The 15,750-nt window shown below is 40.0% G+C and overlaps 1 protein-coding gene across 1 annotated transcript in view; it reads right to left on the bottom strand.

The window, feature by feature from the left end:
* LOC126092772 (caspase-1-like) overlaps window positions 1-14,500 on the bottom strand; it is a 134,679-nt gene extending 120,179 nt beyond the window's left edge. Inside the window, exon 1 of the mRNA XM_049908503.1 lies at window positions 14,401-14,500. The gene's annotated coding sequence lies outside the window, so the exon portion shown is untranslated. The remainder of the gene's footprint in view (window positions 1-14,400) is intronic.
* Between the last annotated feature and the right edge of the window lie 1,250 nt (window positions 14,501-15,750).

Genomic DNA, 15,750 nt, shown 5'->3' with positions numbered 1-15,750 from the left:
AGAAATGATTTCATTTTATTTTAAAGATTTCACTATCTGCCAAGACTATGAATTCACAAGGGAGTCTGTCAAAAATTTTTTTGGTGCTTGCGTTCCCGCTTTCTGTGCACCAGTAAAGCTAATATCCAAAACTCCAGATGTCAGATACTTAGATCGGTACCAAACATTTACGCCGATAGAGTATCACCCAAAACTCCGATTTAGTTCGTACTATATGCTGTCGTCCAGCAGGATGGACGTAAACGTAAATTAAATGTAACACCAAATTTACGGAGTACAGAAAAGCATGACTGTGAGTAAATCATGTGTACGAATGCTGTGGGGAAGTTGGTAGAGCGGTGGATCAGCGTGTAAAGGGTGCTGGGTTCAAACCCCAATGACGATTTTTCTTACTGTATTATACGTGAAAGTGTTATATACGAAAAAATGTTTATGACATTATATAAAAGGGCTGTTTGGAGTTTACAGCAATGACCTCTCGGCAGTCTGCTTTCGCTTTGTCTCTTTGAAAGTAGTTGTAGTTTCGCAGAATATACAGCCAGAAGAGAAAAATAAAGAAACGGTCGCATTACACATGCAGACGTAATAATAACAATAATAATAATAATTAATAAAACTAATAGTAGTAATAAAAACAAAGTAATAAGATCGTTAATAAGTACATAACGTTCAGCTAAGGAAGCGAAAGCAGCCAAAAAAACTTTGCTACAAACTCTGAAAAGTACTTTTACATGTCAGGAAAATGTTACTCCATATAGAAGTTGTCAACAGTCTAAAAAAATCGGTCAACAGGGGGTTTGAATGCGAGACCTTCGATTCGATGACTGCAAGCTCTACCAACTAACCCAGGCGAGTTTTTCTCATCTGTTACTGACAGATACGGTTTTCTCGCGCTCCGTATGTGTGGTCTTACTTTTAGTCACCGTTTCTGCATGTTCTAGTTGACGACAGTACATATCACGAACTAAATCGGTGGTTTGATTCATACTCTATCGACGTCCAACGTTTGGTACCGAGCTGAGTATCTGATATCTGGAGCTTTGGGTGTAAGTTTGGCTATTGTTGTTCCTAGTGCCATATTTCTGAATGCAAATATTATTTTCAGTTTGTAGCTAATTCCTCAAAAGAAACTTCTTAAGAAAATAAATACATTGTGAGACAATTGCTGGTAGGCCTCTTTTTTAAACAGTTGCGTACATGAATTTCGAGGATGGGGACCAGATATTATCATTCTTAAACTACGTTTCTGTGCACTTAATACTCTGTGTCCGTGTGTAATTGCCTCAGAAAATTATTCCGTATGGCATCAAGATCATCAAAATCAGCAATTACACGAAAAGCCAATGTTCATTAAGTCATTCGTTTGAGAAGATGAATGACATATGATTTCTGATTAAAATTATGATCAACATGCATGTCTAGGAATTTTGAACCATCAGTTTTATAATTTTCCTTCCCCCTGTGCATTATAGTTATTGATGACGACGTACCTTGCTTCTATAAAAAAGAAATTATTGTATGGACTTTTTGACTGGGAGAACGCATGTAGAGTTGTTCGGTCACCTAGTGCAAATTTTTTATTTATGGCACTCCGACGATTTGCACGTCGACGATAATGAAATGATGATGAGACAACGCAACATCCAGTCCCCAACTGGAAAAATGTGCGCCCAGGGCGGTAACTGAACGTACGCTTGCAGCTGACCACTCAGATACGAAGGAGGACAAACTGTCTTCTACAGAGTTCAATGAATTGCGTATTTCTGCGCTACCGAGGAAAACCCATTACACTTTTGAAAATTTACTCCTTCTGTTTTTGCAGCTCTGATGGGCTTGGTGCTGATGCCTGCATAATAAGCAATGTGCGCTTTTTCTGCTTTGTCAGTGCAAGATGGAAAGGTCATTTATACAGGGTGTTACAAAAAGGTACGGCCAAACTTTCAGGAAACATTCCTCACACACAAAGAAAGAAAATATGTTATGTGGACATGTGTCCGGAAACGCTTACTTTCCATGTTAGAGCTCATTTTATTACTTCTCTTCAAATCATGGAATGGAAACAAACAGCAACAGAACGTACCAGTGTGACTTCAAACACTTTGTTACAGGAAATGTTCAAAATGTCCCCCATTAGTGAGGATACATGCATCCACCCTCGCATGGAATCCCTGATGCGCTGATGCAGCCCTGGAGAATGGCGTATTGTATCACAGCCGTCCGCAATACGAGCACGAAGAGTCCCTACATTTGGTACTAGGGTTGCGTAGACAAGAGCTTTCAAATGCCCCCATAAATGAAATTCAAGAGGGTTGAGGTCAGGAGAGCGTGGAGGACATGGAATCTGTTGTTGAGAAGCGTACGAACACTTCGACTGAAATGTGCAGGAGCTCCATCGTGCATGAACCACATGTTGTGTCGTACTTGTAAAGGCACATGTTCTAGCAGCACAGGTAGAGTATCCCGTATGAAATCATTATAACGTGCTCCATTGAGCGTAGGTGGAAGAACATGGGTCCCAATCAAGACATCACCAACAATGCCTGCCCAAACGTTCACAGAAAATCTGTGTTGATGACGTGACTGCACAATTGCGTGCGGACTCTCGTCAGCCCACACATGTTGATTGTGAAAATTTACTATTTGATCACGTTCGAATGAAGCCTCATCCGTAAAGAGAACATTTGCACTGAAATGACACATTGTTGGATGAACCATTCGCAGAAGTGTACCCGTGGAGGCCAATCAGCTGCTGATAGTGCCTGCACACGCTGTACATGCTACGGAAACAACTGGTTCTCCCATAGCACTCTCCATACAGTGACGTGGTCAACGTTACCTTGTACAGCAGCAACTTCCCTGACGCTGACATTAGGGTTATCGTCAACTGCACGAAGTATTGCCTCGTCCATTGCAGGTGTCCTCGTCGTTCTAGGTCTTCCCCAGTCGCGAGTCATAGGCTGGAATGTTCCGTGCTCCCTAAGACGCCGATCAATTGCTTCGAACGTCTTCCTGTCGGGACACCTTCGTTCTGGAAATCTGTCTCAATACAAATGTACCGCGCCACGGCTATTGCCCCGTGCTAATCCATACATCAAATGGGCATCTGCCAACTCCGCATTTGTAAACATTGCACTGACTGCAAAACCACGTTGGTGATGAACACTAACCTGTTGATGCTACGTATTGATGTGCTTGATGCTAGTACTGTAGAGCAATGAGTCGCATGTCAACACAAGCACCGAAGTCAACATTACCTTCGTTCAATTGGGCCAACTGGCGGTGAATCGAGGAAGTACAGTACATACTGACGAAACTAAAATGAGCTCTAACATGGAAATTAAGCCCGCATCTCGTGGTCGTGCGGTAGCGTTCTCGCTTCCCACGCCCGGGTTCCCGGGTTCAATTCCCGGCGGGGTCAGGGATTTTCTCTGCCTCGTGATGGCTGGGTGTTGTGTGCTGTCCTTCGGTTGTTTAGGTTTAAGTAGTTCTAAGTTGTAGGGGACTTATGACCACAGCAGTTGAGTCCCATAGTGCTCAGAGCCAGCCATGGAAATTAAGCGTTTCCGGACACATGTCCACATAACATATTTTCTTTATTTGTGTGTGAGGAATGTTTCCTGAAAGTTTGGCCGTACCTTTTTCTAACACCCTGTACACAGCAGTTAGATGAGCTGTCCCTTAATGGAACCTTGCGGGACACCAGTAGTAAATTGTCCATATCAGAAGAAGATTCATCATGAGAGCTTTAAGTTATGTAACATGACTCTTAGCTTGCTTTCAGTTAAATATGAAGTGAACGACTTACTCATTGTACCTTGAAAGCGATAAGCTTTAAATTTCTCCAGCAGAATGTTGTAGTTTGCACAGTCAGACGCCTTAGACAGCTCATGAAAATTCTCAGTAGAAGATATATTGTCATTCAGATATTTTAAATACAACAGAATATGTAATTCAGTCTTAAACACATTAGCCATAAGACATTTAATGCATCCTGACAAGTGCTTGAATACAGATTTACCAATGACCCGACACATTTCTGTGATAATAAAAAGATAGTTTTTGGTCCCGTACTAAATTCATGGATTGCACAGCTTCTGGAGACAAGAGAAATATTGATGACTAAAAAGAGCATTAATAAATATATGTATTCTGAAAGAGTTTCCATAATTCTAAGCTATTGGAAGAGATGTGTGCAGGACGATATAATTCTTATATTCTGACTGTACGCTCTGAAAATATTGTCCCTGTAAGTTATGTGCCCTCATACCCAATTCTGTAACACATTAGTAACTGGCAATATGTAGAAGAAACTAGTTTGCTAGACTGCAAAGCAGCTATAGAGCTATAGAAGAACTAATGCTTACTGCAAATGTAGTTGAACTAAAAAAAATTCTTAATTCTGAAATGCTTATGTTCCAGTTAAGTTAGAAAAACTTAACGGCATGTATTACTTTTATCTCATTTATTGAGAAGATTATTTTTATAGCAAAAAGATTTTTACAGGAAATACTGTGTTGGGTGTACAGAGTATCATCCAAATTTTATGTCAATCCGCTAGCCTTGGAGCATTTGTGACACATTCAAATATTCAGTCAGCTATTTCTTCGTACATCAGAAACAACTGAGGAATCAATATAGAAGCCTGTGACTGGTAGCTTTAAATTCTGAATTCCATCTTTCTATGAGATCAATGTGGTAATAATACAGTGCAGATAAGTGAGGTTTTGCTTTTGACAACTTTCAGAATAGTCCCAATGGTAATTCCTTACTGCTGATTTGTCCTTTTTTGTAAACTGGCTTGACGACAGCTTATTTCATTTCGTTTGAGAAAATACTGCGGCGCGGCACGTTACTTTTTACCGCCCTGCCAGTGTCCAGCAATATTTATTTGTCTAGCTAAAAGCTGTAGTAGAAAATACTAGACCACTACTGTCGATTGCAGGTCGCAACATACATAGAATTGTCCGGTAAACGGGATGTGGCTAGCTACTGAAATAAAAGTTTTAACTCGGCAATGTAAATTTTCAGGTGTATTTTTACGATAAAGATCACAGTTAATACTGCCATGTCCGTACTAAGTGGCAACACAATGTAAAGTTCACACGCACACCACAATCACACACGTAGCCAGTTTATGGTATGTACACCCGTTACCGAAGTTAATAGAGTTCACCGGTTCGTTTAGTTATGAAAATGCTCGCTCAAATGTTGTGCACTCTGCTCTACACGTAACACCTGTTCCAGTCTTAGATCGCACAACACGCCACGCGGTTTTAACTAACAGTCAAAAGCAATAATTTTGATATTCCGTCCGAAATTCCACACGACTTCCACTATGCCGTTCACTTAAATACACTTTCTACTACTTCGCGAACTCGTAATTAGCACTTTTCCGCGATTTTACAGTACTGTCGTCGGAGCTGCTTTCATTGAGATATTACAAGTTCGAAGCCTCAGCCCCGACCACCATAGATCACACCAAAGGCTTTGTTCCCAGCATAGATGGCCGTGAGCCTGCATCTTTCTGATTGGCTGATATCACAAACAGCAAATCAGGTTGCAGTACTATCCCGCGCTAACCCGCGCTTTACTTCAATGACCAATGATTGTAAACATTTCTTTCTATGGCAATTCCTAAATAAATAAATTTAGAAAAGTATCAAATATAAAATTACTCCTTCTGAAATTACCGATTAATTTGTGTTCTACTCACGATTTATTAGCACCATAAACTGACTGCATATACAATTATAGTAAATAGTGTATTTTAACTGGTACTTCGCGAATAAACAAAACAACTTTCATTTACTTCTGTTCTTCTTCACTCATACAACACTCACACTGCTAATTACTACACATATAAAACAATTATAATTATGCAAATACATTAAATATTAATCAAACAGAACTTTACAACATTGTTTTGACTACGACTGCTAGCACTGTCCGTCAACTGCTGACCTCTGCCGCCTACTAGTACAACTACGTGCAGCTCTGTAACTCAGGTCCATGTCAGCTGGTAACCTCTGTCGATATCGTCCTAACAAGTGACAGGAGCGATGCGAAGACGCTACGCCTCAATACCACTATGTAAAGAATCCTTATATAAGAAACTTCATATATTACAAAATTCAGCTGAACTTTTGTATTGTAACCACTTATTTATAAGCGTGCTGACAGTCTTAAAAATGTCTTTCGAAGATATAGGATCTATATTACCAAACGACTAACTCAATGCACAGTGAGTTGCAGGTTACATATCCAGGAGAAACGAAACTTGGTTTTCAATATTTCACATTGTTATTGACCGAATTTAAAATTTAAAATGTTCTCATAATTTACTCATTAAGGACTATAATGTGATGTTGAAGGTTTAACACATTAAGTTAAGTGTTGCAGTTAGAAACCGTGTATATGTGTTCGGCCAGTGTAACTCATGGCGTGTAAATTACCCAGACGACATTCATCTAGTATTTGAGAATGAGACGACTTACAATTTTCCAATACGTTTTGCACATAACTCCAAAAATTTACGAGTATATTTCTCGCTGACACACCTCACTCGCTGTTAATACTGTACATCTGCAGCATCAGGCAAGAGATTTCAATTTTTTCCTTCTTTACTACTAACTTCATTCGCAACATATTTTTAGGTAGTATCTACATATACGACTGCATGTTCCTGCAAAATTATATCGTTGTACGACTCATAGTTCGGGAGATGTGATGTTTTATACATGGGAGCTCGATTCTTTAAAGAATCGGAGGTGGCGGTTTACTGGTGTAGTTAGATTTCATCAAACCTCTTTCGTAACGCTCTTACTAGAAGCTGTAGCCTATCCGTTAAAAGTATTCAGGCAGGTCGCAGAAATGTCCGGTGAGTTTTATCTGGCGAGACTGCAGGACAGCTTAACACTCAGAAGTAAGTTGCAGATACCTCACAGCTAGGGTGCAGGCATTGTCATGCTGAAAAATAGAATGTTGAGTTGTCTAAGTAAGAGGCAATGCCTGTGACTCTGATAGCTTCCTGATGTCGTCTACATGTCTACATCTACGTCTGTACTCCACAAGACACATCACAGTTTGTGGCTGAGGGTATTTTGTGTACCAGTGCCAATTCCCGACTTTTTCCACTTCAAGTCGTGAATGGCTCGCTGGTAAGTTTCTGTCGGCTCAAATCTCTTTAAGTTTATTTTCACGGTCTTTTCGCGAGATATACGTAAAAGTGCGCTATGGGGGCTATAGCCCCCCCCCCCCTCCCCGAATGGAGTATCTTATTACACTGGAAAAAATGACTTCATAAATCAGCGAATGTATTACTTCGACAGACTCAATCATTGTTTTTATAATTATGTAGCAGTATAGGTCGCAATGTATTTCAAACATATTTTAACAAAAGAATAAGAGCGGCATATAGCTTACTAACTAAACCAATAAGTATCATTTAACTTAAAATGGGTGTCTTATTATTTATTAATGTACACTGCATGTAAATTATGGTACGAGTACCACTTACAATAATCAGGAAAGCTAAATATGCCGGGTATGCCTACCAACACTTAAATTGCTGACCCACGACAAAAAACATCGAAATCGCCGGACATTTGAGTCAAATCGTATTATTTTCTCGGGCACACACGTTCTGTAGACACGTTTTTACCCTGAACTCCAAAACGGTTACCGGAAACTACTTTAAGCAATACCAAATTCTACCAATTTGTCGGTGGAGGGCCCCAACTCTCCTTTTGTTAAGCGATATTCATATTCCCCAAACGTCCCGGAAAACCGGGATTGTCCCGGTTTTCATCCCTGTGTTCCGGTGTCCCGAAAATTTGTTTCGGGACGCTCAAAAGTCCCGGAATTCAGTTTTTAAATACATTTCGTGAAACTTTCTCAAATTTTTGCGATTTCGCTATATTAAAGGAAATACGAGAAATCAATATATTTTAGCTTATTTGTCTAAAACCTCCATTGTCGCATACTAGTAATCAAAGTGTCAGTATTGATACACTCAGGCAATAATTTACTTTGAGCGGTACTTTGGCCAACAAGTAGTAAGTTGTATTATTGTAACAGAGCTATGAAACCGTCCGATTGTCGCGCCACTTACTCACACACTCATTGTCAGAACAGTGTAGTAGTTGATGTTTTGTCAGACAAACTGCAATAGTTTTTTCTCATATTAGTGGTGTTATTGCTGCAGTACTGTGAAACGCAATGCCGAAGCATGCCTGCAAGTTCAGTGACTGTTATTCCAAGGAATGTAATTGCATGAAGAAAGGTCGTTTTGATTACGAAGCAGAGTGTTCCGTATGTAACTGTTTTATTAGTATAAGTCATGGTGGACGTTCCGACATAGTTGATCACATCAGGTCAAAGAAACACATTAACAGATACAGTGCACCGAGCTGCAGTAAAACTCTACAAAATTATTTTGTGAAACATCAGTCAAGTGAAGAGACGAAAGTTCGAGCAGCCGAGTTTTTTTAAAAGCTGTGACTGTCTTCAGCATTACTCTGAGTTGGTAATAATTGCAAGTTATTTATTTGCAATCCCAGCCCATAATGCCAATGTGGAAAGAATATTTTCGTTCATGAATAACCAGTGGACTGATGAAAGAAACAGAGTGGAGGTGGCCTCTCTTGAAGCAATCTTGCAGATCCTGTACAACTACAAAATGGATTGTACCGAGTTTTATCACTGTGTCTCAAAGAACAAAGACACGATCAAGAAGGCTGGAGGCAGTGAAAAATACCCTTTTCTCCAAGGACAGTCAATTCCGTCTACAAGTGCTCAGTAATATTAAAGCTCATGTTAATATTAATTGATTAAATGTTGAATGGCTGTAAAATTTTGTAAAATCCTAATACATTTCTTTATTACTGTATACGCTTATTAAATGTCATTAATTATACAGATAATCTAGATTATATCAATCTTTTGTATCCTCTTATTAGTTATAATAATCGGGTTAACAAAATGTATCAACAAAACATCAATATATTTTAAATTAAGAAACCTGGGTACATGTGGAATGAGATGTCCATTGACACCCGGGTGAATGTGTCCAGGTTTTCACCGAAAATAATTTGGTCACCCTACCCAAACCCCCTCTCCCTCCAGCCATTAGCCCCCCCCCCCCCCTTGGCCGTCTTCTAGAGCCGTCCCTGGTTAACCTTAAGTGCATTCCGAAATTGAATTTATTTGTACTGTGAGGTTATTTGTACTGTTCCGCGAACAGATAAAAACGAGGAAAAGTAGTCTGATAAGATAACTTCACGTTGCAGTAGTCTCCCGCAGTATCCGTTGCAAGCAGTTTCAAATTACGGATAACAGAAACACGCCGACTTCTTTCCTTTATGAACACACACACTACACCTTCGTACACACCCTACACAACGTACATACGCAATACACATTCACATAATTTTTATTTTAATCTGGGGCAATGGACAACATTATCCCGGAAATAAATTGAAATAGTTCCAAATCCCCGATGCCGATCTAGGTTCTGGAAGGTTTTCAGCCGTTGTCAGGTGAATGCCAGACTGGTAAGCTCGTCGCATTTATTCCGTATTGGGAACCCTTCTGTTCATTCGTCAGGTAATTGGTTTAAAAGAACTGTGACTTTCTACATCTACATTCTACATTTATACTCCGCAAGCCACCCAACGGTGTGTGGCGGAGGGCACTTTACGTGCCACTGTCATTACCTCCCTTTCCTGTTCCAGTCGCGTATGGTTCGCGGGAAGAACGACTGTCTGAAAGCCTCTGTGCGCGCTCTAATCTCTCTAATTTTACATTCGTGATCTCCTCGGGAGGTATAAGTAGGGGGAAGCAATATATTCGATACCTCATCCAGAAACGCACCCTCTCGAAACCTGGCGAGCAAGCTACACCGCGATGCAGAGCGCCTCTCTTGCAGAGTCTGCCACTTGAGTTTGTTAAACATCTCCGTAACGCTATCACGGTTACCAAATAACCCTGTGACGAAACGCGCCGCTCTTCTTTGGATCTTCTCTATCTCCTCCGTCAACCCGATTTGGTACGGATCCCACACTGATGAGCAATACTCAAGTATAGGTCGAACGAGTGTTTTGTAAGCCACCTCCTTTGTTGATGGACTACATTTTCTAAGGACTCTCCCAATGAATCTCAACCTGGTACCCGCCTTACCAACAATTAATTTTATATGATCATTCCACTTCAAATCGTTCCGCACGCATACTCCCAGATATTTTACAGAAGTAACTGCTACCAGTGTTTGTTCCGCTATCATATAATCATACAATAAAGGATCCTTCTTTCTATGTATTCGCAATACATTACATTTGCCTATGTTAAGGGTCAGTTGCCACTCCCTGCACCAAGTGCCTATCCGCTGCAGATCTTCCTGCATTTCGCTACAATTTTCTAATGCTGCAACTTCTCTGTATACTACAGCATCATCCGCGAAAAGCCGCATGGAACTTCCGACACTATCTACTAGGTCATTTATATATATTGTGAAAAGCAATGGTCCCATAACACTCCCCTGTGGCACGCCAGAGGTTACTTTAACGTCTGTAGATGTCTCTCCATTGAGAACAACATGCTGTGTTCTGTTTGCTAAAAACTCTTCAATCCAGCCACACAGCTGGTCTGATATTCCGTAGGCTCTTACTTTGTTTATCAGACGACAGTGCGGAACTGTATCGAACGCCTTCCGGAAGTCAAGGAAAATGGCATCTACCTGGGAGCCTGTATCTAATATTTTCTGGGTTTCATGAACAAATAATGCGAGTTGGGTTTCACACGATCGCTGTTTCCGGAATCCATGTTGATTCCTACATAGTAGATTCTGAGTTTCCAAAAACGACATGATACTCGAGCAAAAGACATGTTCTAAAATTCTACAACAGATCGACGTCAGAGAGATAGGTCTATAGTTTTGCGCATCTGCTCGACGACCCTTCTTGAAGACTGGGACTACCTGTGCTCTTTTCCAATCATTTGGAACCTTCTGTTCCTCTAGAGACTTGCGGTACACGGCTGTTAGAAGGGGGGCAAGTTCTTTCGCGTACTCTGTGTAGAATCGAATTGGTATCCCGTCAGGTCCAGTGGACTTTCCTCTGTTGAGTGATTCCAGTTGCTTTTCTATTCCTTGGACACTTATTTCAATGTCAGCCATTTTTTCGTTGGTGCGAGGATTTAGAGAAGGAACTGCAGTGCGGTCTTCCTCTGTGAAACAGCTTTGGAAAAAGGTGTTTAGTATTTCAGCTTTACGCTTGTCATCCTCTGTTTCAATGCCATCATCATCCCAGAGTGTCTGGACATGATGTTTCGAGCCACTTACTGATTTAACGTAAGACCAGAATTTCCTAGGATTTTCTGTCAAGTCGGTACCTAGTATTTTACTTTCGAATTCACTGAACGCTTCACGCATAGCCCTCCTTACGCTAACTTTGACATCGTTTAGCTTCTGTTTGTCTGAGAGGTTTTGGCTGCGTTTAAACTTGGAGTGAAGCTCTCTTTGCTTTCGCAGTAGTTTCCTAACTTTGTTGTTGTACCACGGTGGGTTTTTCCCGTCCCTCACAGTTTTGCTCGGCACGTACCTGTCTAAAACGCATTTAACGATTGCCTTGAACTTTTTCCATAAACACTCAACATTGTCAGTGTCGGAACAGAAATTTTCGTTTTGATCTGTTAGGTAGTCTGAAATCTGCCTTCTATTACTCTTGCTAAACAGATAAACCTTCCTCCCTTTTTTTATATTCCTATTAACTTCCATATTCAGGGATGCTGCAACGGCCTTATGATCACTGATTCCCTGTTCTGCACTTACAGAGTCGAAAAGTTCGGGTCTGTTTGTTATCAGTAGGTCCAAGATGTTATCTCCACGAGTCGGTTCTCTGTTTAATTGCTCGAGGTAATTTTCGGATAGTGCACTCAGTATAATGTCACTCGATGCTCTGTCCCTACCACCCGTCCTAAACATCTGAGTGTCCCAGTCTATATCTGGTAAATTGAAATCTCCACCTAAGACCATAACATGCTGAGAAAATTTATGTGAAATGTATTCCAAATTTTCTCTCAGTTGTTCTGCCACTAATGCTGCTGAGTCGGGGGGTCGGTAAAAGGAGCCAATTATTAACCTTGCTCGGTTGTTGAGTGTAACCTCCACCCATAATAATTCACAGGAACTATCCACTTCTACTTCACTACAGGATAAACTACTACTAACAGCGACGAACACTCCGCCACCGGTTGCATGCAATCTATCCTTTCTAAACACCGTCTGTGCCTTTGTAAAAATTTCGGCAGAATTTATCTCTGGCTTCAGCCAGCTTTCTGTACCTATAACGATTTCAGCTTCGGTGCTTTCTATCAGCGCTTGAAGTTCCGGTACTTTACCAACGCAGCTTCGACAGTTTTGTAATGGATCGGATCTTAAAAAGCCCGCTCTACTCTTGCTTGGATTGGAAAATGAAAAGTGAAAAAAAAACAATAATCAAGGAAAATTCGACACCGCTTCGCTATGTATCATTCGGTTGCATCTAAACAGCGTTGTGTCTGTGTGTGTGAACGAGTTTTTCATTGAGCAGAACAATCATATAAAGCTAAAAAAGTCATTCGGGCTTGAAAAGAATGGCGCTAAGAGTAATGAGTGAAATTAGTTGCTGGAAATCTACGTGAGACGCGTGATATATGATTTCGAACCGAGAAAAAGTACTATAGAAAGAAACCTGATCGTTTCCTTAATAAGGAAAAGAAATATTTAGATACATTCCAAGTATTTGTGAATCCAGAGGAAGACATTGAAAATGCTGAGAGGAGTAATAGTTTCATCGTCGTGATCCAAGTGCACACAAAATACCGAGAAAGAGTTCAATGGATTAGACATTGGTTTAAAAAAGATGTTAAGTGCTGATCAAAGCTACACAGTAGTTGAACATATGCAGCATAAGAAAGATAAATTTGTTTCATTGCTGTCTTTGCATATTCACTTTAGAGCGAAATTTTTATCGCATATTAGCTGCGAACCTTTCATTACAAAATAAGAACTTACTACAGCGTTACAAGCGGCGTCTCTATCTGCAGCTGCATTAACTTACTAATAAGTTTCTCCTTTGCTATGACGAAAGTGTTCTAACTGGAATTAAATGAAATTCTAGACAGACCCCGTTTAACAGAGTGGCATATTTCTCATTCATACCCTCAAAACAAGGCTAGGATGCAAAAATTCATCGTTGAACGAAAAGGCTCTCTTTGCTGTACTGCACTAGAAGAGAGTGTTCTTCCTTGGAACCCTTTTTACACTTCTGCCTGTAGTGGAAAAAGAGTACCAGAAAACTAGGGTTTTTCCAAATGTGAAAAACTGTTCCAAATACAACGTGTCAGTGTGGGTACCGATCAAGAAAATCTAGTAAATACTGTATTTTATTGTCTACGTATTACGTTCCTATTCTACCACACACCAATAATTAGGAAATGAAATTAAATTAAAAAGAAGTGTTATTAAAAATCAATTGAAACTTTAAAATATTTTGAAATAGTAGCTATTGACAACTAACGCAGATTTCCATTTTCGAGAAACGGAAAATTGTTGAGAGATTAGAGAAACTCAGTTGATTTACAAATATCACTTGTTCCATGATATGAAGATCTTCCGTTTCACGGTATAGCATAGTCCCTGGCTTACGAAGTATGACTTTACCGTGCACACGTTACATAATTGGTTTTTAAAATATGTTGAATGTTACTCGCCATAAAACGGTGTTACTGTGGAATTAACAGCATCTTGAAAACGGCTTTTAATGCATTATACAACACTAAAATATGTTGAGCTCGTTATATTTCCAAAAGATGCACGAAACGCAGCTTCACGTCTCACAACAACAGAAAACAGTAGAAAATGCCAGGAACTGCTAGCGCAGGCTCCTTCATGTGATTCTAAACTCGATCTCAAGATTGAGAGACTACCCGGGAAATACGTGCTGTGATACACTATCCCCCAGGTACAACACTCCTATCAAATTCACACCGTTTTGTACAAATTTCTTCACAGAGGGAACAAAATAATTCGTTTCCAACTGGACCAAATGCATTGAAGCTATATTAAAACATGATGCGAGTGCATAAAAAAGTTATTATGTTTTTTTTTTTTTTTTTGTCAAACGCAACAGTTTAGCCTCGAAAGACCAGCTGTTCAACACTTTAATATTCCTCTCGAAGTACCTGTATGACGATATCGTTTTTTATTAATTTTATGACAGCTATTGCATCTTTAAGACTTGGATTCCCTGTATATTTTTCATAGCGACCTGCACAGTTTGCTAGTGACTGTAAAAGTTCCACAAAATAAAGAGCAGACGCTTACAAACTCTTGCAAACGAGCCTCACACGGGCTGCTGTACTCACCTGCACAGTCAGCGACGTCTTCGTCTAATTCACTGGCTTCCTCAACACTGCAGACAAGAAAGTGTGGCTGTTTGATGCACAGATCTGACGAACGTCAGCGACCGCACGATACGCTGATAACAGAACTCGCCAATCAGGACCTTGAAACCTTAGGGGTCACGATCTCTGCGTCGCCGGTTTGGGCGAGCACTGCAGAACATAACATTATTTATTTTTCAGTCAGTCTTTTTTTTACCATTTCCTTCTTGCTCAAAGAAGACCTCGTTCCAGCTTCAGCAGCTCCTCATTCTTGGTTTCAGAGTTGTGTACCTCAATCGGTAAAAACAGAACTCTTACACTATCACTTTGTTCTCCATCTGCCTGCCTGACTGTTAAGACCGCTCTTTCTCAGAAAGGATAGAGGTATCAAGCTGAAATTTATTTTAAATACTAAGGTGCACAGTCCCTTGACCGTGTAACAAAGTTAAGCTTCTAAGTCAATGCAATCAAATGATTCGGCTATTTACACGTATGTCACATATTTTGATGCTCACAAACACACTCTTCAAAACCTATAGGGTACCTTCTGTTAAAAGAGAATCATCAAATTCGGCAAGAAGCTAGGGTTCATATTACAAATAAAGGAAAATTCCGAAAATACTTTTAATTTTTATCTAAAATGCGTAAAAACATTGTTTTGCCATTTTTTGTCCGTCTGTTTCTCTCTCCGGCTGTGAAGACCCCTTTTCCTCGGGAACAGACAGAAGTTGAAATTTACGTCAAATAATAAGGGCTACGGTCCCTGGCGTAAAAACCTTATGCTTCCAAGTCAATGCAATCAAAGGAAGCTGCCTTTCGCGTCGATTATTTTCATACTAGCAAGCTCACCCATAAAAACCCATAGGGTACTTTCCTTTGACCAAGAATCTTGAAATTTGGCAAGAAGCAAGGTTTCACAACAGAAATAAAGGAAAAATTCTTAAAATTGTTAATTTGTAAACATATTACATAAAAACAATCTTTTGCCATTTGTTGTCTGCATGCCTGTCTCTCAATTTATTAAGACCTTTTTTCTCCGGCTGGGTGCAGTTATCAAGCTGAAATCTATGTCAAATACTAAAGTCTACGGTCCTGTGACGGTGTAAAAACTTTAACCTTCCAAGTGAATAAAATCAAAAGATACAGCCTTTTATATTAAGTGTTCTGATACTCAAAACTCTTTAGATCATCTTTCTATATACATAATTAAATTTTTACACAACTCTGAGAGCGCGTACTTGTTCGGGTTTTCTCCGCCTGTTTATTTCTTCACGTCCCTGTAATGTTTGTGTTTTCTTTCTTCTACTCTCACACTTCCAACTTTAAGAGGAA

Source organism: Schistocerca cancellata, chromosome 1, assembly GCF_023864275.1.
Source record: "Schistocerca cancellata isolate TAMUIC-IGC-003103 chromosome 1, iqSchCanc2.1, whole genome shotgun sequence".
Taxonomy (NCBI): domain Eukaryota; kingdom Metazoa; phylum Arthropoda; class Insecta; order Orthoptera; family Acrididae; genus Schistocerca; species Schistocerca cancellata.
This window is presented reverse-complemented; position numbering and strand designations above follow the sequence as displayed.